The sequence below is a fragment of the Chelonia mydas genome, chromosome 1 (genome assembly GCF_015237465.2).
Source record: "Chelonia mydas isolate rCheMyd1 chromosome 1, rCheMyd1.pri.v2, whole genome shotgun sequence".
Classification (NCBI taxonomy): domain Eukaryota; kingdom Metazoa; phylum Chordata; order Testudines; family Cheloniidae; genus Chelonia; species Chelonia mydas.
This window is the reverse complement of record NC_057849.1, coordinates 60916351-60942831: the sequence shown is the minus strand read 5'-3', so window position 1 is coordinate 60942831 and position 26481 is coordinate 60916351. Positions and strand designations below refer to the sequence as shown.

The following is a 26481-nucleotide window of genomic DNA, read 5'->3' as shown; positions in this document are numbered from 1 at the left end:
TTTCATATCTCCAGTGTATGCTATTCAGAGTCAAAATACAAATTCTATTCCCTAAGAAGCATCAGTTGCTATGTTTTCCATTATGGCAACTATGATACACAAGGGTAAATCTAATACACTATAGCTTTCAGCTACAATCCCTCTGGAATCCACACCCACTGTTGTAAGGATAATTATCTGGGTATCCCCAAGGCCAACTCTTACAATTTTCATATAAAAATCACCTCTTGCATAAGACATGAAATTTAAAATCATCTCCTTCACAGATATCACTGAGTCATTCCGTTACCTCTGGGACATATATAAATTATACATTCTTTGATTCTCTTTAAAATTTTAGATGCACAGGGGACAAAGAAGCATCTCAGTGGTACTAAAAATATAAGGCATTCAAGAAAGAAACAATAACTTGCATGGTATTAACTGCTACAGTGCTCCAAGGCTCCCTGCCTGGTCAAGAAAAGCACATAAAGCACTGAAACATAACAGCAGGCTTGCATGCTAATGACTGCTAGTGACAAGGACTCATTGAATGTCACTGCTTCACATACTGCGTACTGTTCATTTTTCTTATCTGTGTGACCTCTCCTTTGAAATGACTGATGAAACTCATGAGAATTAGCATCTCTGCTTCTGGGCATACCATCTATAGTAAAACACAAAAACAGAAAACAAAACAAAAAACAGCCTACATGAGCATTGTGAAGGTTCCTTTATCTAGATTATAAAAGAACTGCTTTGTGAAGCTTCATCACTGAGTTAGCTTTTACCTTGATGCCCTTTAAAAGTATTGGTTTGTCACAGTACATGCATTCATATGTCAGATTTGGCTAACATTTTCATAATTGGCGTGAATAAAAAAGGAATAGCTGTTGCTGCAAGAAAAAAGAAACGTCTCTGTTCTAATGCCCTGCTGCTATAATGACCTATTTCACACTAGCATCTGTTCTGTTCTGATGAACCACTCCAGACGAAAGCTGGCAAAATAGCACTGCAAGTATGTTATCCAGACATCCACTGAATGCTGCAGATGCTTCGTTCCATGGTTCACATTTAATATGTGCCTGATTAATTTTTCTTTATTATTTCAACTACTTGGCTTATAGAATTTCCTAGAACTTCTGAAAATGCAGGATTGGCTTCACAGCCAGAAGGATGGCATCCTAAGAAACGGCCTTGGCACTAGCAGATTCATTAATATGTCCTGAATAACAAGTGCCAAGTCATGTGTGTTTGAATGGCTGAAAGTTACCAGTTAATTATGAATTCCAGAGGAATGTAAACTTCAGTAACACATTGTATTTATAATATTTGCCTGCAGAATAAATACAACATTCATTTCAGTTTTGAAATTACAGATATTTGCAAATACTCAGCTGTTGAAGAATGGATCGCTATGACCAAAAATGTTATGCCCACTCTCTGCCTCAAGCCCTTGACCTAATGAGGTTAGTGACAGGGATATGAATGACTTGAACAGAAAATGAAATACAAAAGTAGTTTTATCTTGAAGTGCAATATTTCTTCTGTAACTTAACCAATTTTTTTCATCTCAAAATTACAGGGTACACTACAAATCTTCAAGGCTAGCAGCAGCTATGACACCCTAAGTGCTATTTAAAAACATAATAATTTATGAGTTGGGTTGGTGGAAAAAGCAGAGGTCACATAGGAGAGTCCTCAGGGAGGTGACGATGACAAAGGTTACAAAGATGTCTGAATGAGACAAAACAGGTGTAAATCCACTGACTTCAATAGTGTTTTTCCAGAGTTATGTTACCGTAATTGAAAGTAGAATATGACCCAATCAATTGCTGGCAAGAAATCAAGTATATTATGAAACACAATTTTCTATCTGAATCCAAGAGGAAGTTCTCTCATATACTTCAAATAAATTTTTCACTCTTACCTCCCAACTTGACCACCGATATAAGTGAATCGATCTGCATGGAACCTGGGGGCAAGAGCATAGGTTGCAGGAGGGAAGTGTTTGGAGGAGGAACCAGGAAGTGAATCTGTATGTACATAGCTTGAATTGTAGCTGAAGTTGCAGCATCTCTTTAAATAGTTCTTTTAATAAATATCTAGCTTAGTTTTAGAAACATGGATTCCTCATGTTATTACCCAACATTTGGTTCATGAAACCTATAGTATGTAGATTTGTACTAGGAAAAAAAGTAGGAAATTAGTAAGAGTTAACAGGAATCCTCAGGGTGGACATCCTTTTAAATAAACGGCACCTATGCATATCTTCTAGTTTTTCTGTCTACTCATTTCCACTTTGCCGGCCATTTTTACACTGTTGTTATGGGAAGACGTTTGCCTACAGGTACTTTGCTGTAAGAGGCTACAGCCTAGGCTCAGTCTGACTTCTTGTTGAATGGGATTCTGAATCCAAGCATATGCCACAGAGAAAGGCTTGTCCTTGGCTCTGCAAACTTAACCCATTGATGGTACCTGTTGTTCTAGTTCATGAAGAGAGAGAAAAGTAATCCTTTAGAGAGCCAGGGCCTACATCATTTAGGGCTCAGATGAATGAAACCAGCACTTGGAATTGTATTCATTATTGGACTGGGAGATAATGTATCGAGCAAAGCTCCAGAGAGAAATGTTCCCATTAACTTGTGTTACTTAGGCCTGATCTACACCAGAAAATTAGGTTGGTTTAACTTCATTGGTCGGGGTGTGAAAAATCGAGATGTTTGAGTGGCACAGTGAAGCCAACCTAAGTCCAAGTGTAGACAGCGCTAGGTCGATGGAAAAATTCTTTCATTGATGGTCATGTAGCTACTGCTTCTCAGAAGAGACAGATGTAAGAATCCCTCCCATCAGTGTAGGTAGCGTCTACGCTGAAGTACTATAGTGGTGCAGCCGTACCGTTGTAGTGTTTTAAGTATAGACAAGCCCTCAGTAGACAAACTGCTCTGCATTAGATCAACTGAAGCTTCTTCATGGCCTCCACTTTCATTACCAGGTATAGTGTATTGCACTACTTGAGCCTGGAAGGAATACATGTACAGATCACAGTGAGAGGGTCCATACCCAATAGGCATGTAGCCTCCTGTCCAGCCTGAGACGGAAAAAGGTGTTTCTGGTTCTTTGGAAATGCAGAAGCAGCAAAGACATCAGAAGAATTCTGAGACTTCACACCATCATAAAATAAGAGGGCATATTCCCTCAGTGGAAGGAGAGGTCATTATTGAAACCAAGTTACTATGCTGGCTGGGTCTGCATGTGTGATACATCCACAGACAGGCCCTGAAAGGAAGGTGCTTCCTGTCTAAGGGAATTTAAAATGTTTTTGGAGTCAGCGGCACCAGGAAGGGAGCTGAGTCTGTCCACCCTTCCAGTAATAAATACATATTCTGTTGTTACTGAGCTCATGCCAATGTCATCGCTCCAGGGACTCTGCCTTCTTCCGCTAACCCTCCAAAGAGGAGACTACAAGATCATGCAACATTATTCTTCAAAACACTTCCTTTCCACCTTCACAACTTCCTTCAGTTTAACAAGCTACTCTTTATCCAGGAGTCAGTCTTATGGAGACTTTATGAAACCTCGGTATTATTAGGATCCTAAAACCTTCACTGTTTGATTTCAGATTCATCCCTGCCACGCCACCTCTGCCTTTGGGAACCTGTTGGAAGTCCTTATCACTAGTTTCAGAGAGAAAATGTCAAGTAAAAAAAATCAAAGAGAGATTTTAGAGCTATATTTTCAAAGGAGCCTTCTAGGGTACATCTACACAGCAATTAAACATACGTGGCTGGCCCCAGTCAGCTAACTTGGGCTTGCAGGGCTTGGGCTGAGGGGCTGTAAAATTACTGTGTAGAAGAACTCAGGCAGGAGCCCAAGCTCTTGGACCATGTGCTGTGAGATCCCAAAACCCAGGTTCCAGCCCGAGCGCAAACATTTTGAGCCCCACGAGCCCAAGTCAGCTGACCTGAGCCAGGCACAGCTGTGCCTCAGGTATTTTATTCCAGTGTAGACATGTGGCTAATGGCTTCCTTTTGTGCAAGTATAATTTTGCCTATACAAATCATGTACATGCACAGTTTTTGTGTAACCACATGCACATACAAAACATTTCTGTATTTGACTCATGTTCAATTTGTGCAAGCGCTCATTTTTGTGCATGTACATTCTATCATTTGTGTGCAAAAGAACGAGGCCTAAAATTTTTTGCACACAAGTTACTGCACACACACAAATGAAGGCCATGTTCTGTGCATGTAAATTCCACTTGTGTTTGCAAAGTGACATCTATACACTTTTGTAATGTGTCCATCACTGTGGAATCTAGAGGTACCTCTATGCCAGGGATTCCCAAACTTGGTTCACAGCTTGTTCAGGGCCACCACTTCCCGCAGCTCCCATTGGCCAGGAACAACGAACTGTGGCCACTGGGAGCTGCGAGCAGCTGTACCTGTGGACGCTCAGGTAAACAAAGCGTCTTGCAGCCCGCTGGGGGCTTACCCTGAACAAGCCACGAACCAAGTTTGGGAACCCCTGCTCTATACTACACACTAGTCTCGGCAGCATGTAAAGTATGTGTAGCTACACATTACAGTGAAAAGCAAGCTGTGTCCACACTGCAGTGTGTAGCTATACATATCAGTGAAAGGCTCTGGCGGGGGAAGCAGTGGGGAAAGTCTCCAGCAGCAAGGAGCTGATGGAGCCTTTCCCTGATGCCTCTCCCCTGCCGGAGCTTTTCCTCCAGTAGGACATTACATAGCTAAAAATAGTAGTGTTGAGAGGGAGGTATGGTTTGGGCAAGTAGAGAGCTGTGTAGGGTGTGTACAAACCCACACCCTTGAGGCGTGTGTACTCTACTCACCTAAGCCATGCTTCACCGTCAACACTGCTGTTTATACCAATGCAAGGGGGCTATTTGTGTATGCACTCTACATGTTGCCAAAAAAAGCATGCATACCTTAGGAGCCATGAGCTAATAACCCTCAAAAACTGCATGCACAAGTGATGTATATACACAACGGCTGTATTACCATAAATGGAAGCCACTGTTTGAAAATTTGACCAAAAGGTTTCTTGTAGTCTGTTTTAAGTATATTTAAGAGGCAGTTATCCAGAGTGTGAGGCCTCTTTGTACCTCTGAAAAGCTGTGTTGGCAAGGAATTAGAAACACGAGGCATTTTCAAAGACAGCATTAGCCACAAGTGCAGCATCACATGACTAGTTTGTCATCTTACAAAAACTATCAAACATGGTGACATTTCTCGGAAATGCATAGCTTATCATCAATTATAAGTTAATCTTTAGACTTATTTAGCTTATAATGATTCTTAATACAGAAAATACTATAAAAATTAGAAAATTAGTTTACAGATGTACAGATATCTTTCATACAGGAAGCAAATGGCTGAGCTAAGAGGAAGCATAATAAAAAATTCCTTATACAAACCTTTGAAGATTCCCCTAAAAATAGGCATACAGGAAACACCTGATTACTTGTATCTCTCTCTCTCTCTCTCTCTCTCATACATACACACACACACACACACATTTGCAAAGAAATTAGGGTGACCAGATGAAATGGACAAAATATCGGGACACATGGGGGAAGCAAAAAAAAGAGAAAAAAAAGAAACCGCTGGAGCAGCCAAAGCCGCAATATTGGGACAAATGGCGTCCCGACCATGCATCGGTCGGGACGCGGGACAAAGAACTAAAAATCGGGACAGTCCCCATTTTATCGGAACATCTGGTCATCCTAAAAGAAATACAAATATAGTCAAAGGTCATTTCAGGAATTGCTTTGAAATTAATGCAGTTTCTATGGATGAAAAGATGTATGGCCAACACTGATTGGGCAAAATGCAAAAATGCAAAAAAATCAATGTCCCTGTTCAGATGTGTTTGTTAAAACCACTGGTTACTCTCCACTGATGGTAACTTGCCATATGTGCTGTACTTCAGGAGATGGCATGAAGAAGTCTACAGTAAATCTTGCCTACGTCCACAGTGAAGAGCCCTGTTGGCAGTTTGAGTGTAAGCCAAACTCAGGCTTAAGTCTATACTCCCAGATAGACCAGTTAACTTCAGCTGTAAAGCACCACCACACTTGAGCAAGAAGTTTTTGTGTGTGGACAGGAGTTGTGTTGGGGACAGCACTTGAGTCAGAACTTGAGTCACAGCACTTTGCAGTGAACAGTAGGCCTTAAATGCTGCAGCACCTGCAGGAGCTTCTCTCAGCAGAAAAAAAGTTGGTTTTAAGTTACAGCCTTTAAATCTACTTTACTTATACTCAGATTGTAAGAAGATTTAAGGCTAACATGACAGTTTCTAAATTTACACTCTCAATTTTGAGGACAATTACTTATGGGTACAAATAATAGAGTGTGTGTATAAAAGCCCCATCTAACAAACCCTTACACATACAAATAGCCCCATTAACTGCAATACAACTATGTGCATGAGTAACGGCTGCTTGCAACAGTCAGGTTTGCAGGATTGAGCCTGGACTATTTGACCAGTGGGCATGAGTTTCCACCCATTAATTCAATGCCTAGAAATATACATTCTATTATTCACAACTAAAAGTGACTGTGCACAGAAAAAGAAAAACATGGGCAATTGCAGATACAGATTTGTAGGCCCACGTGAGGAACCCGTTTGAAAACTTGTCTACGTTGGTTTTTGTTTTTTTCTCTTTTCCCCACCAAACTGCTGAGGGAAATTCTTCTTGACAAAGGCCCAGAAGGGGCCAAAAACATTGGTTATTTGTTCTCTTTTGCTCTGTACAAATGGAACAAAATATAGTTAATGCATTATGCATTGAGTAAGCACATTTTTATCTAGCCCTTTTTGGTTTTTTGTGTCTTGGGAACTTTATTTTTTCTGTCTAATAATAAAACTGAAATATTAGTGCAGAATATTACCCAGTGTAGAGTACATGGGATTTCCATAAAGCTCCTTTTCATTTTCAGTAAATTGCGCTCCCAAGGTCCCTTTTCCATTCCTGTATCTTATCAGTCACTAAACTATTCTCAGCAACCTGGTCTGTTATAATGCTGGAACTGGCCAGTTATTATTAGTCATTTTGTTTCCTATCAAGATTAATTGTTGTTTAACTAATGTGAATAAGGCAGACTTCCCCAGTAATTAGGTGCAGATGCTACACTGTGAATAGTCAGTGCAAATAGTTTTATATGAGGAGGATTATTGTTAGTATAGTGTCTAAAATGGGTAGGTGCTTCACATAAACAAAGACAGTCTTCATGCCCCAAAGAGTTTACAAGCTAATTTCAGAAGTGATGCAGCAAAAGAGAACAATAAACAGTAGGGGAGAGAAAAGGGGAAGGGAGGACAAGGATTGTAATGAGATTACATGGTTAATTAGGTTCATTCTATACACATCTTGATACTACTACTATTTTATTTTTTTATTTTCTTTTCATTTAGCGGCAGCATGTGTTCCAGAGGGAGCAGCAGAAGGGAAGGGAGTGAAGAGTGTGGATATGAATGATTGAAGGCCGGGTTTAGATCAGATGTCAATAGAGCGAGCATGAGTTAGAGGAAGAAGAGAGGTAAAGGTGAGATGAAGATTTATGAAAGCAGGAGAAAAGGATGAGGACTAAGAAGATTTCCTAGTACTATAGAACCCCCCTAATCTCTGGGAGGGTATTGTTACATTTGGAAATTAAATAAACCCACCACATAAATGCCAGCATTTCCCACAAGTAGGCATCAGCCAGGGCAAGGAGTGATCCTATAGTGCACAGAGGGCAGCTAACATGACCCTCCTCACTGTGCTGCTTTCCAGTTCTGATCGTTCCTGATCCTGTTCCCTGACCTGCAACCCAGTCACAGACAGGAAGCAAACAGCATCACATTTACTAACGTACTGGTACAGCAACTTGGAAACAGTGATTGGACGAGGCAGCAGCTAGCATGGGGAAAAAGAGGATGATATTCAAACTCAGTCATTCTTCCTGTGCATGCAGAGCGCTCCCACTGGGCTGCAGGCTAGCCATCGTGGGTTGGGGGGGGGGGCGGGGTTTAGGCTTTTCTTTTGTTCTCTCTTTTGATCACAATATTTGATAGATTTGGTTAGGACATTGTGTCTTTTCCCAACTATAGACACAGTTCACACTTTATATGAGGTTCAAACGCACCCCTTCTGGGGTTTAGCTCAGTTAAGAAGCAGATGGGGAACAACAAAGGTAACAGTGATAAGTTCAACCCTTCTCCCCAGGCACTGCCATTCCTAAGGTTCCTCCCTCAGAACTGTCCAGCCCACAACCTAGATTCTTATATCCAACTTATATCAAACCCGTATTCGTAGCCAATTCTAACATTTTAGGAACAAAGCTGTAACAGATTTTCTGTAAAAGGTGACATTCACCACCACCACCACCCCACCCCAAAGGGGGACTGGGTGGTATAGTTTAAAGGTTTCATTGGCATTAACTCTTTAACCATGCCCATTGTACCGCTTAACATCCTCTACATTCCACCATTTCTGAGTAATGCAGCCATCCTATGTTTATGCCAACAACCCTTTATAATACATTCACCTTGGATTCTCTCTCTCTTTTGCTCATATAATTAAGACACATGGCCTGTTTCTGTTAACTATTCTTTGTGACTGAGTTGGTGACTCATACCACTGGAACTCAGATTTTGCAGCCACCAGAAGTTGTTTTTGCCTGTGGGAACTCAGACTGATTTATACCAGTAGGAACATAAGAACGGCCATACTGGGTAAGACCAAAGTATCCACATCTACCCCAGTATCCTGTCTTCTGACAGTGATGAATGCCATGTGCCCCAGAGAGAATGAACAGAACAAGTAATCATCAAGTGATCCATCTCCTGTCGCCCATTTCCAGTTCGGGCAAACAGCGGCTCGGGACGCCATCCCTGCCCATCCTGGCTAATAGGCATTGATGGACCTATCCTCCATGAATTTATCTAGTACTTTTTGAACACTGTTATAATCTTGGCCTTCACAACATCCTCTGGCAAAGAGTTCCACAGGTTGACTGTGGTTGTGTGAAGAAATACTTCGTTTTGTTTCTTTTAAACCTGCTGCCGATTAATTTCATTTGGTGACCCCTAGCTCTTGTGTTATACACTTTCTCCACACTAGTCATGATTTTATAGACCTCAATCATATCCCCCCTTAGTCGTCTCTTTTCCAACCTGAAAAGTCCCAGTTTTATTAATCTTTCCTCATACGGAAGCCATTCCATACCCCTAATCATTTTTGTTGCCCTTTTCTGAATCTTTTCCAATTCCAATATATCTTTTTTGAGATGGGGCAACGACATCTGCACACAGTAGTCAAGATGTGGGCGTACCATGGACTTATATAGAGGCAAAATGATATTTTCTGTCTTATTATCTATCCCTTTCTTAATGATTCCCAACATTCTGTTAGCTTTTTTGACTGCCACTGCACATTGAGTGGATGTTTTCAGAGAACTATTCACAATGACTCCAAGATCTCTTTCTTGAGTGGTAACAGCTAATTTAGACCCCATCATTTTATATGTATAGTTGGGATTATGTTTTCCAATGTGCATTACTTTGCATTTATCATCAATGAATTTCATCTGCCATTTTGTTGCCCAGTTTTGAGAGATCCTTTTCTAGCTCTTCGCAGTCTGCTTGGGACTTAACTATCTTGAGTAGTTTTGTATCAGCTGCAAATTTTGCCACCTCTCTGTTTACCCCTTTGTCCAGACAATTTATGAATAAGTTGAATAGTACTGGTCCCAGTACAGACCCCTGGGGGACACAACAATTTACCTCTCTCCATTCTGAAAACTGACCATTTATTCCTATCCATTTTTCCTATCTTTTAACCAGTTACCAATACATGAGAGGACCTTCCCTCTTATCCCATGACAGCTTACTTTCCATAAGAGCCTTTGGTGAGGGACCTTGTCAAAGGCTTTCTGAAAATATAAGTACGCTATATCCACTGGATCCCCCTTGTCCACATGCTTGTTGACCCCCTCAAAGAATTCTAGTAGATTAGTGAGGAATGATTTCCCTTTACAAAAACCATGTTGATTCTTCCCCAAAAAATTATGTTCCTCTATGTATCTGACAATTTTGTTCTTTACTATAGTTTCAACCTGTTTGCCCGGTACTGAAGTCAGGCTTACCAGTCTGTAGTTGCCGGGATCACCTCTGGAGCCCTTTTAAAAATTGGCATCACATTAGCTATCCTCATCATTCAATACAGAAGCTGATTTAAATGATAGGTTACAGACTACAGTTAGTAGTTCTGCAATTTCACATTTGAGTTCCATCAAAACTCTTGGGTGAATACCATCTAGTCCTGGTGATTTACTACTGTTTAGTTTATCAATTTGTTCCAAAACCTCCTCTAATGACACCTCAGTCTAGGACAGTTCCTCAGATTTGACACCTACAAAGAATGGCTCAGGTTTGGGAATCTCCCTCACATCCTCAGCCATGAAGACTGATGCAAAGAATTCATTTAGTTTCTCCGCAATGGCCTTATCATCCTTGAGTGCTCCTTTAGCATCTCGCTCGTCCAGTGACCCCACTGGTTGTTTAGCATGCTTCCTGCTTCTGATGTACTTAAAAATGTTTTTGCTATTACTTTTTGAGTCTTTGACTAGCTGTTCTTTAAATTCTTTTATGGCCTTCTTAATTATATTTTTATATTTGCCAGAGTTTATGCTCCTTTCTATTTTCCTCACTAGGATTTAACTTCAACTTTTTAAAAGATGTCCTTTTGCCTCTCACTCCTTCTTTTACTTAGTTGTTTAGCCACGGTGGCACTTTCTGGGTTCTCCCATTATGTTTTTTTAATTTGGGGTATATATTTAAGTTGAGCCTCTATTATGGTGTCTTTAAAAAGTTTCCATGCAGCTTGCAGAGATTTCACTTTTGGCGCTGTACCTTTTAATTCCTGCTTAAACTAACCTCCTCATTTTTGTGTAGTTCCCCTTTCTGAAATTAAATGCTACAGTGTTGGGCTGCTGTGGTGTTTTCCCCACTACAGTGATGTTAAATTTAATTACATTATGGTCACTATTACCAAGCAGTCCAGTTGTATTCACCTCTTGGACCAGATCCTGTGCTCCACTTAGGACTAAATCAAGAATTGCCTCTCCTCTTGCAGGTTCTAGGACTAGCTGCTCCAAGAAGCAGTCATTTAAGGTGTCAAGAAACTTTATCTCTGCATCCCATCCTGAGGTGATATGTACGCAGTCAATATGGGGATAGTTGACATCCCACATTATTATTGAGTTATTAATTTTAATAGTCTCTCTAATCTCTCCGAGTATTCACAATCACTACCACCATCCTGGTCAGGTGGTTGATAATATATCCCTACTGCTATATTCTTATTATTCAAGCATGAAATTTCTATCCACAGAGATTCTATCATACAATTTGGTTCATTTAAGATTTTTACTTTATTTGATTCTATGCTTTCTTTCACAAAAAGTGTCACTCCCCCACCAGCAAGACCTGTTCTGTCCTTCCGATATATTTTGTACCCTGGTATTACTGTGTCCCATTGATTATCCTCATTCCACTAAGTTTCTGTGATGCCTATTTCAATATCTTCATTTAATATGAGGCACTCTAGTTCACCCATCTTATTATTTAGACTTCTAGCATTGATATATAAGCACTTTAAAAACGTGTCACTTTTTAGCTATCTGCCATTACATGATGTAATTGAATGGAACTTTTTTTCATTTGAAAAGTGGTTCACTCCCATAGGAAAGGCACAGATTTTCAAAGCTGTTGTAAGTCTAAACAAATTTCTATAAAAATAATGTAATAGTTATTTGAATAAGGAAACTTACAACAGTTTTAAGTGTTATTTCCTGCATCTCATCTTGGATCACCAGCTGGTCAAGGCAGCAAATCATTATTTGATTTTTAAGTATTTTTTTAATTATATTGAAAACACGTATGGAGACAAATTCTGGATTGGCCAGGAAGTGGGTACACATTAACACCGCAAAAGAAACATTATCGTACACTTGGATTGTGGCTGGCGCCAGCCCCAAGCAATACCCCCACAATCAAAAAAACTGCATACAGCAAGAGCACAAGAGGTCATATCAGAGGTCAATCAGGGTTGTGCAGATTAACATTCATGTGCTATTTCTCCTGAGCCTGAGACACTGCTCTGAGAACTCTTCTGAGGAACCTTTTTTGTACCACCCACAGAGGTTCCATGGCGCCATCTAACCATGGGTTTGGGAGAATCAGAATCATGTCAGTCACTTTTATCCTGCATCCCCACTCTGGTCTTAACTGTTCTCACACACCTCCATGAGTAAATGCCAGCCAAAATTTTACCCTTTAATTTTAAACAAAAACAATTCACTGACCTTGGTAATTAGATGTGCTGATTAGAATGTCATTAGTATTCCATTTCAGTTTCCCCATTAAACAATATACCATGGACTAAAAACAGTATCAAAGTTTGTGCTTCACACAGTTTATGGAATGCAGTGTTGATCCCAGGCAGCAGCAGAGCAGGGGGCATCTCCATCCCCTAATCGTTCCACATTCAGAATCATGACAGCATGAAGGCAACTCAAGCACTCAGCTGGGAGATTCTAATTACTTCCCATCCTTTCTCCAGTCTGCAACTATGTTGGCAGTAGCAGCCGCATCCAGGACAGGAAAGACAGCTGGAAATATCTGTTCCTAACACACATCGTTGGCTGGTAGGTAGATATATTTCAGGTGTTTTTACTGTAATTCACAGACCATCAGTTATTTTAACAGAGTGAGTGTAATTAAAATTTCATTGTGGTTGTATGTACATGTCTTCAAGCCAAGTAAAGCCCAACTTAAATATAACTTACTGTATAATCATCTCATTAAAGTAGATTTAAATAGGGTCTGTAAAATGAAAATAAGTCTAAAGCAAATATAGAATCCTCTTAAAATTGGAGTTTTATGCTTGGTTGGAGAATAAAATAAGACAGTTGCCACTTGCTTTTGTCATGTTAACCCTGCAAGTGAGCCCACCCCACTGTACATCTCATAACAGTTTAGTAATATGTAATGCTTTAGTCATACCAACAGCAGCTGAAGGGAACTGCCTCGTCAACCACTCACAGACATAAATAGATGTGCTTCCTTTCTTTACTGAGATCATGCTTATGCCACAATTCTGGGCACTCTGCCTGTTTGTGATAAACCACCGAGAAATAGACCATGAGGTAGTGTAACAGTATTTTATGAGAACCAGATATTTTCTAAATATCCTTCCTTCAGGATGCTGTTCTTGCTAGTCAAGAAATTCCTGAAAGTAGAGTTCTTTAAATTCCTATGCATAAGCATACTATAGCGCCCCCTTTTGGGAAGCTAGTTATTGTAAATCATTTTTGTCACATATTTGCGATAGCAAAATTAAACATGAATGTCATAACCAGCTTACATACTTCTGTATACATTCTATTTGACCCCTCATAAAGCCTATATCATCATATATAAAACTTAACACCAACTTTTTAAAAATTAAATAACTCAACTTGCTTGACAACTAGGGTATTTTCCTCTGGATTTGGGAGGGTTGTTCTTTCAAGCCTCAGTATTGTACAAAGCTTTGTGTATGCCTTTGTAGGCCATTTGCTGTTGGAGCGAGCAAAAGCCTGTGATGACAGGAGACACTATCTTGCACTTGGGTTTTTCTTCTTGTGTGGTGTTTTGATAGTCTTTTCCAATATCTATTGGTTGCTTATAGGCCTGTGGTCCTTCCATCTCCTACTGATCAAGACTTGACAGAGTGCATATTTCACCATTCTCCACATCTGTGTTTTTGTCTTGTGTTCATACTGGGTGAATATATTTGCAGTTTTGGTGAAATATATGCCCATCCACTGCTATGTTACGAGAATGATGGTTTATCTGTTCAACACACATAGTTTGCTTTGAAGTACGTGATGTATCCTGAGGAAATAATTTAATCCTGACAGGGTCCCTGGGTTGTAGTTCTGAAAGGTCTTAACTTTTCAGTCATAATAAGCTTTGGCCTCTGTGAGTCTCTTCTTTTTTGCCTATTACTCCTTCCACTGCTGGCTGTAATAAAGCTAGGGCTATAGGGATCAAGGAAAGTGTGCATCTTCACATCAAGTTTGTACCGGGATGCTATTAAAGCCTTCTACCTGAAATTTCAGCCTGTATACTTTTCCACGGTATTCTGCTTGTAATTTACATTATCCTAGTGGTAATAAAATTGTGCCATCATATAATTTTAATTAACTTTGCTTGGTTGCAATTTCATTTTCTTCTCCTGAATAATACTGATGAAGTCTTTGTAGCCTAGCACATTCACTGATGGCCCAGTGTTTGTTTGGAATTCAATTTCCTGTTTGTTTGTGTGCTGATGCCTTGTCTTTGCATCTGGGGCTAGTACGAGCTTTTCAAACCATTTACTTTTTCTGTTTTGCACTGCATTAATGTCATATTTGCAAAATCTCATCCTCTGAATCACTACTTGCTTCCTCAATACGGTGCCATTTTTGTTTCCTTTGTTTTTCTTGTCTGCAATTTTTAGGCATAATGATATGTCTTGTCACAATTATTGCATATTGTTCAGCATTAAGCCAAAGACCTGTTGTTAAGTAAAGGCCTATTGTTAAGTGAACCAAACCTCTAGCAAGGTTTAAGAATAATTTGTAATAATAATGCAGCGTGATGAAACTAAGATGGTTGACCTTTATTGATAGTCTTAAGAATGAAAAGTTTAGTCACTTACTATAATAGCCTGTTTATCGAAGTAAGTGTTTTTAACTCTAAAATGTACTAATTGCATTAGTATGGAAAATCTGGACATCACTATATGTGCTTGGAAATTTGCAACATGTACCAAAGGGGACATGAGTAACTGTCATGCGTAAAAAGAGGGAAGTTGTAAGTGATAAACAGCTAATTTGTAAGTCGTCTTGTTTGGGGAATTGATCTTGAAAACACTTGTATAATCAGCTGCAAGTTCCAGTTTCCAGAAAGATTAGGTATTGTATTCAAATATTGTTGTGCACTGTTTCAATAAAGATAAAGGTGCCACTGTCTGCCTCATCAATTAATCACTCATACCTTGCCGCTTAAGGCCAAATCTGTATCCATAAAAAGGTATAAAGAGAACAATATGACCTCATCATGGTTTTCTCCAGAGCATGAATTGATCAGTTTTGCATTTAATTTGTCTTGTATGCTTCATGTTTAAGCATTCATTTTTGCACAAATTTTGATGCATTTTTCATTGTATTTCATGCTTTCTCTGTGCTATTTCGTGAATGAGCTCTGTCCCTACTCCACATCTGCTCTGAATTTGGATGTGAGCTTGTTCAGTAACTATGCACATGTCTCTACTTCTAGGAAGAGTTAGTGAGCATTCTCATTCTAGCTCCTGAATCTTTCATCCATATTGCTAATTTTCACAAATTAGTCAATCTTTTAAGTTTTGGTAATTACACAAGTTAGCCATTTTACACAGTTTGAAGATACTCTGGAAACACTTCTAGGATTTTCAGTGGGTCCCACCAGTCTGCTGCTGACATATTCCAGATATGTTGGAATATGTGGTGGCCTTTGCCCATTATAGCTAATAGAATATTTTGTTTTCCTCTTTATCCATCCCTGTTGCAATGTTATAATTTTGCCATTATAATCTAAAGAATGTCCAATTGCCTGAACATGTCCCTTTTCACGTTCATTTGCTTGGGAACAGGATTCTTGTAGGTTGCCAGGATTATTGTTTTCTGTTTGTTTGTTTTTTCCAATATTCCTGCTTTCTGATTTCAAGTATCTGAATATCATGTTCAATATTCAACCTTAAAAAGAGAGAGAGCACAAAGACAGCACAACATTCAGGCTTTACTCCTTTCTCCACGTATACTGTCATCTCTCGTTAATCAGTTTCTTAGACTACTCTAAGTTCCTAAACATAAACATACTATAGTGCCCTCTATTGGGACGCTATAACACAGAGGACCTGCAAGGGCCTATGCACCACATAAATCTCACCTAAGCCGCGTCTTTGGCCTTAAGTGGTGCATAGGTGATGGCAGGTATTTTTCCCAAGCATGAATTTAGCCATGAATGGTACAAGCTGTGGAGTAATTTTGAATATTGTCAGGATATTACAGTGAATGAAACACAATTATTCCTCTCTAGCCATTATGAAAAAGCAAACTCAAAGTTTACCATCCTCAGTATTGACAACCTCAGGAGATCAAGAAGCATGAGTCAGATCCCCAATAAATCATGAGATTGGCCCCACAAATCATAAGTTTTTAAAAACAACATCAAACCATGATTTTTAGTCTGCCTTCTGAGTTTTTAACTCCCTCTACTCTTCTGGTTGTGTGTGTGTGTGATAATTTTAGGTTGAAAAGTCAATCTCCATTGCACACAAAAAATGTATGCCACTGCCCAGCTGGAGACTCTGCTTAGCCTTTCCTCACCCCTGAGACAGGGCAACTGACATACATTTCCTACTACTGTCTTGACTCCCACCCAACCCCCATCCTCCATCTTGCTGCCCTCCCCGACCCCCCCCGGGGCTTCTCTCCTTCCCTGGACCTGTTAGGGGAGATTTTGGTAGCCCAGCAAAATACCTAGGCCACTGCCAATACTGGAATATCGATTATTCTGTTTATTGCCAAAAGCAGCTGTAAGGCCTTTGCAGCAGCCTTAGCATAACTAGGCAGACCAGGAGGGGAGGGGGAGTGACCAGGAGAATTAAGAATGAGCCTGCACCATCCTGTCTTGCTTCTTTCAAACTGCTGAAGTATGTGGTTTTGGAAAGTCAGGAAGTCTATCTATATTTGACTTCTGGTGTGTGTGTGTCGGGGCCCCTGAGAGTGCAGACGCTCCAAAAACACACCTGCATAACTAACATCTTGAGATTTCTTAACAAACAGCTTGTTCAGTGGTTATTGGTGATTGACAAGCTATGTGACATTTTGAGCATAAAAAGGGAAAGAAATCTGAGTGATATGGATTTGACCTTCTGGACATCTCTTGGAATCCCCAGGGACAGGCAGAGGGCTGGCCACCTGAACCTTGCCGTTCAACACTCAAGACCTCTCCAGATTGTGAGTAACTATAGATTTGGGGACCACTAACCTTTTGCATATCTGTATGTGCTGGAGATCTAATAAAATAGATCTAAAATAAAATTTTAGATAAAAGCACTTTGGGTTTGTGCCAAATTTTAATTGGACGGATAGGCCATGTCCGCATTCATTTATTTCCTGACACCACCTCACAAACAGTAAAGTTACCAAGAGCTTTGGGTTGAGAGAACCCCAGGTAACAGACTCAGCAACACTGCCTCCCCAGCTTCTCCTCTCTCCTGCCTAGTGGTGTACCTTGCAGGCTTCTCCTCTGCCCAGATCCCAAGTAGAGGAGAAGTTTCAAGGCAGTGAGAGGCAGGAAGTGTTGCTGTTAGGTCCAGGGTCTCCTATTGCCTCAGGACCCTCTCAACACTATAGGACCATACTTTGAAGGCAGCAGAGCTCAGTGACAGGTCAGGTTTGTGTCCTCAGCCCTGAGGCTCTTACAAAGAGCTCTGTCCAGCCCTTCTCTGCAGGAGCAGACGAACTTCTCACATCATCACAGGAACTCCTTCGACAGTTGCTTCCTCTGGCTGCCTGGAGGGGACTCTCCACCACCACTGCCACCCGGCTGAGGGAGCTTTCATCCAATCCCTCCATCCCCCATCCCACCCCCATCCCTATCCTCTGCACACCCCCAGTCTCCTTCCTCCCTGCAAGTCACCCTGTACCCCCTAAATCTAGCGGTTAACCCCAGTGTCCTGCCCCCCTTCACTCTCCCTATATCAGCTCTCTTCTGAGTGCCTCACAGTCCTTGTGTCAGCATCTAGACCCCGAACTATAGAGCAGCAGCCATTTTGCCTGCAGGCATAACTTCAATCCCATAGAAAAACAGCGGGAGGAAGCAGCCAACTTTATTAAGGACAGCCTCACTTCCACATGCAGATTCACTGTAGGGCAATGGTGGCCATCTTGTTGGCTTCAACTGCATTGACAGTAATAGGAGATAGTGGCCATATTGAATAAGGGAAAAATTGAAAGTTTGCAGCCTTTCATCATGTTATCATGACACGGACAAAAGACTACCCCAAAATTGCTAGAGTTGCATAAAATCATAAGAGTTGGCAACACTGCATTCTGACAGTTTTTATAGTAAAATTTGCAATTGTACTTGGGTATGACAATTGCCAAAGAAGAATCTTGTTTGTTTCTTAACAAAAATGCAGACTGTTTAATGAAGCAACTTACGCAACATACTAGAGATCATTTTCCCTGTCTATCAGCGAGGGTGACATCTGCCTACGTACATTTTCAGAACAATCACATCAGTTCTATATACAGTATTTCCTTACAAAGCTGGACATACTCTATCCAAAAGTATATGGAAATAATAAAAACCCAATCACTTGTAAAACTGCTTAATATGTCTAGAATCTGGCACTTTTCAACTTTAATATTTGCAATAATTAATGTATAATTTCAATACGTAATTCCCAAGGGACATGAAATGTTGTTAGACATGTAAACCTGTAAGGAGGGAAATTTGAACTAGCCAAAAGCCTGATACAAAACAACTATCTTCCCATTATAATTTATTATTAAGGCTCTATTGCATAACTGACTTGATTCTAAAACACAAATATCCTCATTTTGCCATTAAGTCTATTGCTAATTACTCTCCAACTAAACTACATACTTAGGAAAGGACACATTATAGCAATAATTGATACTTAAAAAAATTAAAATACAGTTTTAAGATAATTTGAAGTAATGCCATAAACAAGAGCTAAACTTTACAACATCTGCAATATGAGGACTTGAAATTTATTTCCTCAAGTTCCTCATATCTTCCTTTCCATTGGAATTCTCCTTAAGTAAACCATAGCTCCCCACATTCAGGATGTGATAATGAATGAATTGAGAGAGAGAAGGCACATGGATAGTCAGGCTCTGTAGCACTGCAGTGTTTCACAAAAGGAATTTTATGTCTGCCACTAAACAGATGTCAGGAGAAGAACTGAGCACGCCCCCTCCAGATGGGTCCTGACATGCCATCTTGCTGCTGACAAAATATGTTTCCATTAAAATCAGAAATAGATTTCTCACATAAATTGTATGACGCCACAGTAAAATTTGAACAAGGTATTTCCCTTAACTATTGTGGGCAGACATGGAAAAGGCTTGCTAGGTGGAAGAGGCCTAATCCATCCCCTCCCAAGGAAGGATTGTTCCCTACAGAATTTTTTCAGCAGTGCTAGCATATAAAGGGACATTTTTCTCAACTGTCTGTTACAATTAATACAACCCTTTCATGGCAAATCATAGAAGAAATATCTATTGTACTGTAACTCTCAGCTATCTTTAGGAAATATACTTCTCCTAACACATTATGCTTTTCTTTAAAAACTTGTACAAATTATTTTTACAGTTGTTTACAGAAGTTCTTATGGATTTAAACTACATCACTTTTATTTAGGAGCTGCTGGAAAGATGTGATGACTTCAGCAGTTTTGAGGAAAATGGAGCTATACCAATCCATACAATATTCCTGTACCAATCTGTATCATATACTACATTGGATTTATACCAGTCTGTATCAATAGAAGGGAAGAGATGAGGAACAAAGGGAAATAAATTTAAAGTCTTAACAGAGCCAATTTTTCTGCTGGTGTAAATGGGATCAGCTCCACTGATGTCAATGGTCTTCACACACTTATACCACCAATGAAACTGGCACATAATTTTGATTCTAAATAGCTGAAACGTCATTATTATGCTGGTCAGTAGTAGTGGTCTTACAATTTCAGGATAACGTCTGGTTTGGTATATTATCAGTTATTGTAATATCAGAATTTAACATACTGTAAGGTAAACTGAAAGGTACTATATAATACACGTTTACCTCTCCAGACTACAATCCTGTGTATCACTGTCACTCTCTACTGGCTGCAGCCTACTGAAGATGTGAGATCTACTGTTACTCCTATAAATCTAAACATTTCATGAGTAGCTTCTAATTAATAATAATAAAGAAACCATATAATTTTTTTTTAAAGCAGGACACCTGTCAATAGGGTTGCCAGGCCTCTGGTTTTCGACCCTGGTAGCTCCAGTCAGCACCACTGACCGGCCTGTTAGAAGTCCGGTCGGTGGCGCAGCAGGGCTAAGGCAGGCTCCCTGCATGCCCTGGCTCTGTGCGGCTCCCGGAAGTGTCCAGCATGTCCCTGCGGCCCCTAGGCACAGGGGCAATCAGGGAAGCCCCACGCACTGCCCCTGCCCCGAGCGCAGTCTCCACAGCTCCTATTGGCTGGGAACTATGGCAATGGGAGCTGCAGTGGGAGGCGCCTGAGGGTACAGGCAGCGCCTGAGGGTGCAGGCAGCAGACAGCATGCAGAGCTGCCTCGCCGCCACTGTGCCTCAGAGCCAGAAATGCTGGCAACTTCCAGAAGCCCCGCGGAGCCAGCGCAGGCAGGGAGCCTGTCTTAGCCCTGCTGCGCCACTGACCCAGATCGCCTGAGATAAGTGCCTCCTGGCTGGATCCCGCACCCCATACCTCCTCCCACAACTCAACCCCCTTCCCAGCCGTTAGCCCCTTCCCACACCCAAAATCCCTCCCGGAGCCCGCACCCTCTCCCACATGGTAACCCCAACCCCAGCCCCAAGCCCCCTCCAGCACCCAAACTCCCTCCTGGAGCCCACACTCCCTCCCGCACCCCAACCACCTGCCCCAGCCCTGAGTCCTCTCCTGTACCCCAAGCCCCTCATCCCCAGCCCCACCTCAGAGCCCATATCCCCAGCCAGAGCCCACACCCCCTCCTGCACTCAAACTCCCTGCCCCAGCCCTGAGCCCACTCCTGAAGTCCAAACCCCTCGGCTCCAGCCTGGAGACCCTTCCTGTACCCAAAACCTCTCATCCCTGGCCCCACTCCAGAGCCCACACCACCAGCTGGAGCCCTCACCCCCTCCCACACCCCAGCCCTCTGCCCCAGCACAGTGAAAGTGAGTGAGGGTAGGGGACAGCGAGTGATGGAGGGAGTGAGGATGGAGAGAGTGGGGGGTGGGGCCTTGGAGTAGGGGCGGGGCGTCATCAAATGGGAGAGGCCTCGGGGAAGGAGCGGGGAAGAGGGCGGGACAAGGGTGTTCAGTTTTGTGCAATTAGAAAGTTGGAAACCTTACCTGTCAACCCACAGACAGAAATACCTGTGCTTATGCTATAGGTAATCATTAGCGTCTCTCAACATCCCTACTTCAGAACAGGGATTGAAAAGAGATTTAAATTGCTTTTAAATCCCACATTAATTCTGAAGAAAAACCTCTACTCAGGTTGCATCGTTTAGAAAATTTTGAGTCTTAAATAAAACCAACTTACTTCTTGCTTTAGTGCATCAGGACCACAAACTTTTGAGTCTAACAAGATTGTACTGGACTAATTAAAAACTACTGCTTCTTTTTCTCTAGTTCTCTTAAGGGCAAATTCATATTCCAGCAGATAAAGGCAACTGTCATAAAAAGCTATAAAAATTTCTTGCAATAAGCATTGAATTACACCTTTGCCTGATACATGATACAAATATCCAGAAAATTGTGATCAACTTTTACTTCATGTAATACATCTGGCTTCATAATCTGGTAGCTAGGTCTTTGATGTTCTGAAAAACACCAGTAACGGTCATAATTAAATCCTCAAGTTATTCAGCTGCATAGCTCAACTAATATTCCACACAATACCAGTAGAATGGAAGCCTGCTAATTCACATGCCTGCTAGTGTAATTGGATTAAAATTTCTAGTAATTATTACTTTTGAAGGGAACTACTGCTTGAAGTTTGGTACCGTGTGGGTGCCACCACTATCCTTTTCCCTCTTGCCCATGCACATAACCCAGATGTACAAGTGTGAAGCTCGCTTTCTCTTTCTCTCTCAAAAAAAATTGCATGCACATTATAGACTACTTTAATTCTTCACAGTAATTCATTTGGATAGAGAGAAACCATAAAGTAATATTGAGAAACAGATCTACTAGGGATCTACCTCTGTGTGCATGCACAAATTCACGTTTGGTGGTTGTTGGGTTTTGTTTTTTCTTTTAGAGTAGCACAAATGACTTTAGTGTTACTTTTTTCATGACCTCAAAGGGTGTTCTGATGGTGTTATTAAGCCAGCACATTGTGTGTGTACACCGGAAGCCATGTGTTCTCAAAAGCCACGGCTTCACATCTGCTGTTTTTCATTTTTGTGGTTTCCATTCCCAGGGCTACTTTTTGGCTCTGGAGCATTTTACCCCCAAAAAAGATACATTCATGTGGAAATCCATTTAAATTTAGCTCTAACTCTAACATTTGGATAGTTCTTTGAGATCCTCATATGAAAAGCATTACAGACAGCACAAAGTATTATTAGAAAAGATTGTTGTTTTTTTTTAAAAATGACATTATGCTGAACTTTAGAGTATAGTTTTCATAAATATCCTGGCTATTACTGCTTGATATTTAAGTACTGCCCAAGAGTGTGCCAGGCACTCTACTGGTATGAAATAAGTTGCTCCTGCCCTTAACAGCTTACAGTCTAAATAAACAATACAGATACTCAAATGTGTGGGAGAAATAATCAACATGAAATTAAAATCATTTAGAAGAAAGAAAAAGTACATATTACATCACTGTCCATTTATATCTTTGGGTCATGCTAATGCAGTACATACCACATACTATATCATCATCTTGAGGTATTTCAAGCGCTTTACTGTCACAACAATGAATATAGAATGTCTCAAATTGTCCTATTCCCCAAATCATTTCTGAGGAAATACCAGAATCCTTTCTTCTACTATCCATAACCATCGGATAAGCTGTGCTTAAAAAGCACAATCAGAGTCACAGCACACAGTGAGTAAATCACTGGAAAACTTGTCTCACCGTTGTGTTTTTTTTATTTTATTCCCAGGTCAGGCCATCTGAATGAAGCCTCCCCAACATCTGCATTGTTTCAACCAGACCCAGCTTTGGAATGTGTGTGTCTTTGCCATTTAATACAGCAGTTATTTCAAAATTATTTATTTTTAAATGCTTTACTCAAGTCCCTTATGGGGTAACATGAAGTTTGCTGAAGAACTGTTAAGAATTAACAATGGCACAGCTAGAGGACTGCACCAAACTCCAGTCTAATTTATATGCCCACACTTGGTAACGTTACAGGTGAAAACTATAAATGATCATTATTCCATCTAAGTTAAGTGAGGGAAAGGGCTTATGAAAATGTGGCTTCTCATTTTGCCCATGTTAACTGGGTAGCTAGCTGCCCACAACTGTTCCCATTTAGCTAAACAAAGGTGTAATATTTGTACACCTACACACATTTGAAACTGGACTGAAGCCAGGCTGAGTTTCTGGTCCAGCAAGTCTTCACTGCTGCACATTTTCTTAGGGGGTTCTTATCTCCTGGCAGGAGAAGAGAAAAGTAGCCGCAGCGTGTCTTAAGACAGCATCTGACTGGTTTTTACAGCTTTTACTCTGGGCGTTCTCTCTGCTGTGCTGACTGTTCCAACTCCCTCCCGCCCCTTTCCTCACAGTCATTTCACTTCCACCTCACTCCATCTGCTCTCCACGCTTCCTTTCTTCCCCTATTTTTCCCTTACGTCTCCCCTCAGGGTCCTCTCTACCTTCCTTTGTCTCTCTGTTTAGGTAATCTCCACTCTAAATATTTTTTTAAAAAAATTGTGGCACTAAGTCAACATTTGCAAACCATCCCATTTTTCACTCTGCTCACATGTTACATCCTTTCCCCCAAGCACTTTGTCTGTCTTGTCTATTTAGACTGTAAGCACATCAGGGCAGGAATTGTCTCTTATTCTATGTTGTACAATGTGGTCCCAATCTTGGTCTGCATCCGTAGATGCTACCATAATACACATAAATAATAATATCAGCGAGACCAGTGCAATGCAGTCCAATCCAAATACAAGAAAAGGAAAGTAAATGTTTTCAGACTCTTCAACAATGATGCAATAGAGGGGTCATTTTCAGTTCTAAAAAAATAAAAGTCCAGAGGAAAAATGTGCCTAATACACAAAACTGGGCCAAATTCTACCCTCAGATACAATTCCCACTAAGATCAGTGGAGTCCTAGCATATGCATGAGGGCATAATTTGGCTCAAATTTTAACACTACATAAAACTCTACAAGGGAAAATCTAATGATGACTAATTAGGATACTTTGCCTGATGTGCTCCTCTCAGAGGAAAACCCACAGCAGAGGGGGAAATAACTACTGAAAATGCCAAAAGATTATTTGTTCTACATCCTCTCAATGGAGTGACACTAGGGGCTTTCACAAGGGGCAACCTGAAGACCTCACTGATCTAGAGGCTCTACAATATAAACAGATTTAAAAAAAAAGATACAATAGAACCTCAGAGTTATGAACACCTCGGGAATGGAGGTTGTTCATAACTCTGAAATGTTCATATCTCTAAACAAACCGTTATGATTGTTATTTCAAAAGTTTACAACTGAACATTGACTTAATACAGCTTTGAAACTTTACTATGCAGAAGAAAAATGCTGCATTTAACCATCTTACTTTAAATGAAACAAACACAGAAACAGTTTCCTTACCTTGTCAAATCTTTTAAAAAAAAAACTCTCTCTTTATTTTTTTTAGTAGTTTACATTTAACACAGTGCTGTGTTATATTTGTTCTCTCTCTTTTTTTTTGGCTCTGCTGCTGCCTGATTGTGTACTTCTGGTTCCAAATGAGGTGTGTGGTTGACCGGTCAGTTCATAATTTTGAGATTTTGCTGTGACACCTGGGGCAGGGCTGCCCCTGTACACTGACTTCATGTATTCTCTAACTCATGATAGCAAGGATCCAGAAGCTAAGTTATTGGTGAAGTTTACTCAAAACTGGTTTATTCTTGTATGTTTTTGGAGCAGTTCCTTAGCCACTGGGCATGGCTACTACATACTCTATTACACGTTTCCTTTACTTTTTCCGAGTAAATGTGTTTATCATTACTCACAGAAGAGAAATCTTGACTCAAGGCTCCTGCTTGGTTCTTTCAGAAAACCACTGTAAGAGGTTACGAGAACGACATGCCTTTCTGAAACATCCCTGAGGAGTCTCCTCCATTAGAGTTTGAATTCTCTCACATCCCGGTCATAGCATCCCAAAGTACTGATAAATTGTTGGACTTTGTTCCAAACCTGTGATCCCTCCCTCCCACAAGCCCACCCCCAATCTCTCTTCAATTCTCCTATGCTTTAGAAAACAATATTTTCATATACATTTCCCTTTTGGACTGAAGCTTGGACTCTTCTTTTTGGCATATGGAAAATAGAGAAGTTGCCCTTTGAGCAACTGCAAGACTACGTGCCAGAACACCAACAGCAGAGGGTGTTGAGGTAGCAGCTTTTCAAACAATGTAAGTTACATTAGCAGGAACAGACCGTTGAGGTAATTCTCTAGAGTGATGTTATGAAGTCAAACTGTTCTCGGCTCTTATGTACTGTTTAAAGATTTTTTTTTTTTGGTTGATGAATATTACACTCTCCATACAAGGCTCTGCAGGATTACAAACAGCAGATACCGAGACACTTCTGTTTTCATTCAACATCAAAATGTAGCATCCCTTAAGGTAAATTATTACACACCGCTTTTATAAATCTTCTTGTTAACCTCAGTGGGAATGAATATCTTCTTAATGTTTCCCTAGACCTAAGTTTCAAATATATATACACAGCTACACATATATACACAGCTACACGTCTGGCCAAGTCTCTCCATACTGTTACGACAAAGTATTCTTGGATTTGTTTAGGATGCATGTCACACACCCACAAAGAAGCCCTCTCTTCTGAGGTTCTTTCCCCCCACTCCCCATTTCTTTACTTGTGAAGTCCATATTTTTGACAATCTTTGCAGAACAATGTTACAGCACTTAGGCTACTATACAAAGGACTTTTCATGTTTTAAAAAGTCATTTCTAATGTATTTCATTTGGAGATTTTTTTAAACCATTTTCTAAAATAGTGTCATCACCACACAATATGGTTTAACAATGAGTCACCATTCCATTTCCAAAGCAAGCAAGTCTCCAGCAGCATGAAGCTTGGCTCAGTGTCTTGGAGGCTCAACCTCTGGGACTGTAATCATCTGCTCTCTCTCTCTTAAGCTGGAATAATGTTATACATCTTTCTAGCTCATTAATATATTTTGCCCATCGTAATGCAGGCCTTTTAAAAACATTTAAACATGATTTTCATATTGAATTTTTTATTACAGTGATCCACATTCACAATGCCTTATTGCCCCAGATTTTGTAAGAGGGGATCTTACTCTGAAACCTGGCTCACTTTGTATAAATGATTGAAAAAAGATGAGATGAGTTTGGGGAGGAATTTCAATGAGACTCATAAGTACTGTGACATGCAGCACTAGTTCAAAA

The 26481-nt window shown here is 40.5% G+C and overlaps 1 protein-coding gene across 3 annotated transcripts in view; it reads right to left on the bottom strand.

Moving 5' to 3' along the window:
- The window catches only part of ENOX1 (ecto-NOX disulfide-thiol exchanger 1), a 509484-nt gene that overhangs the window by 369092 nt on the left and 113911 nt on the right, over window positions 1-26481 (bottom strand). The window lies entirely within an intron of this gene.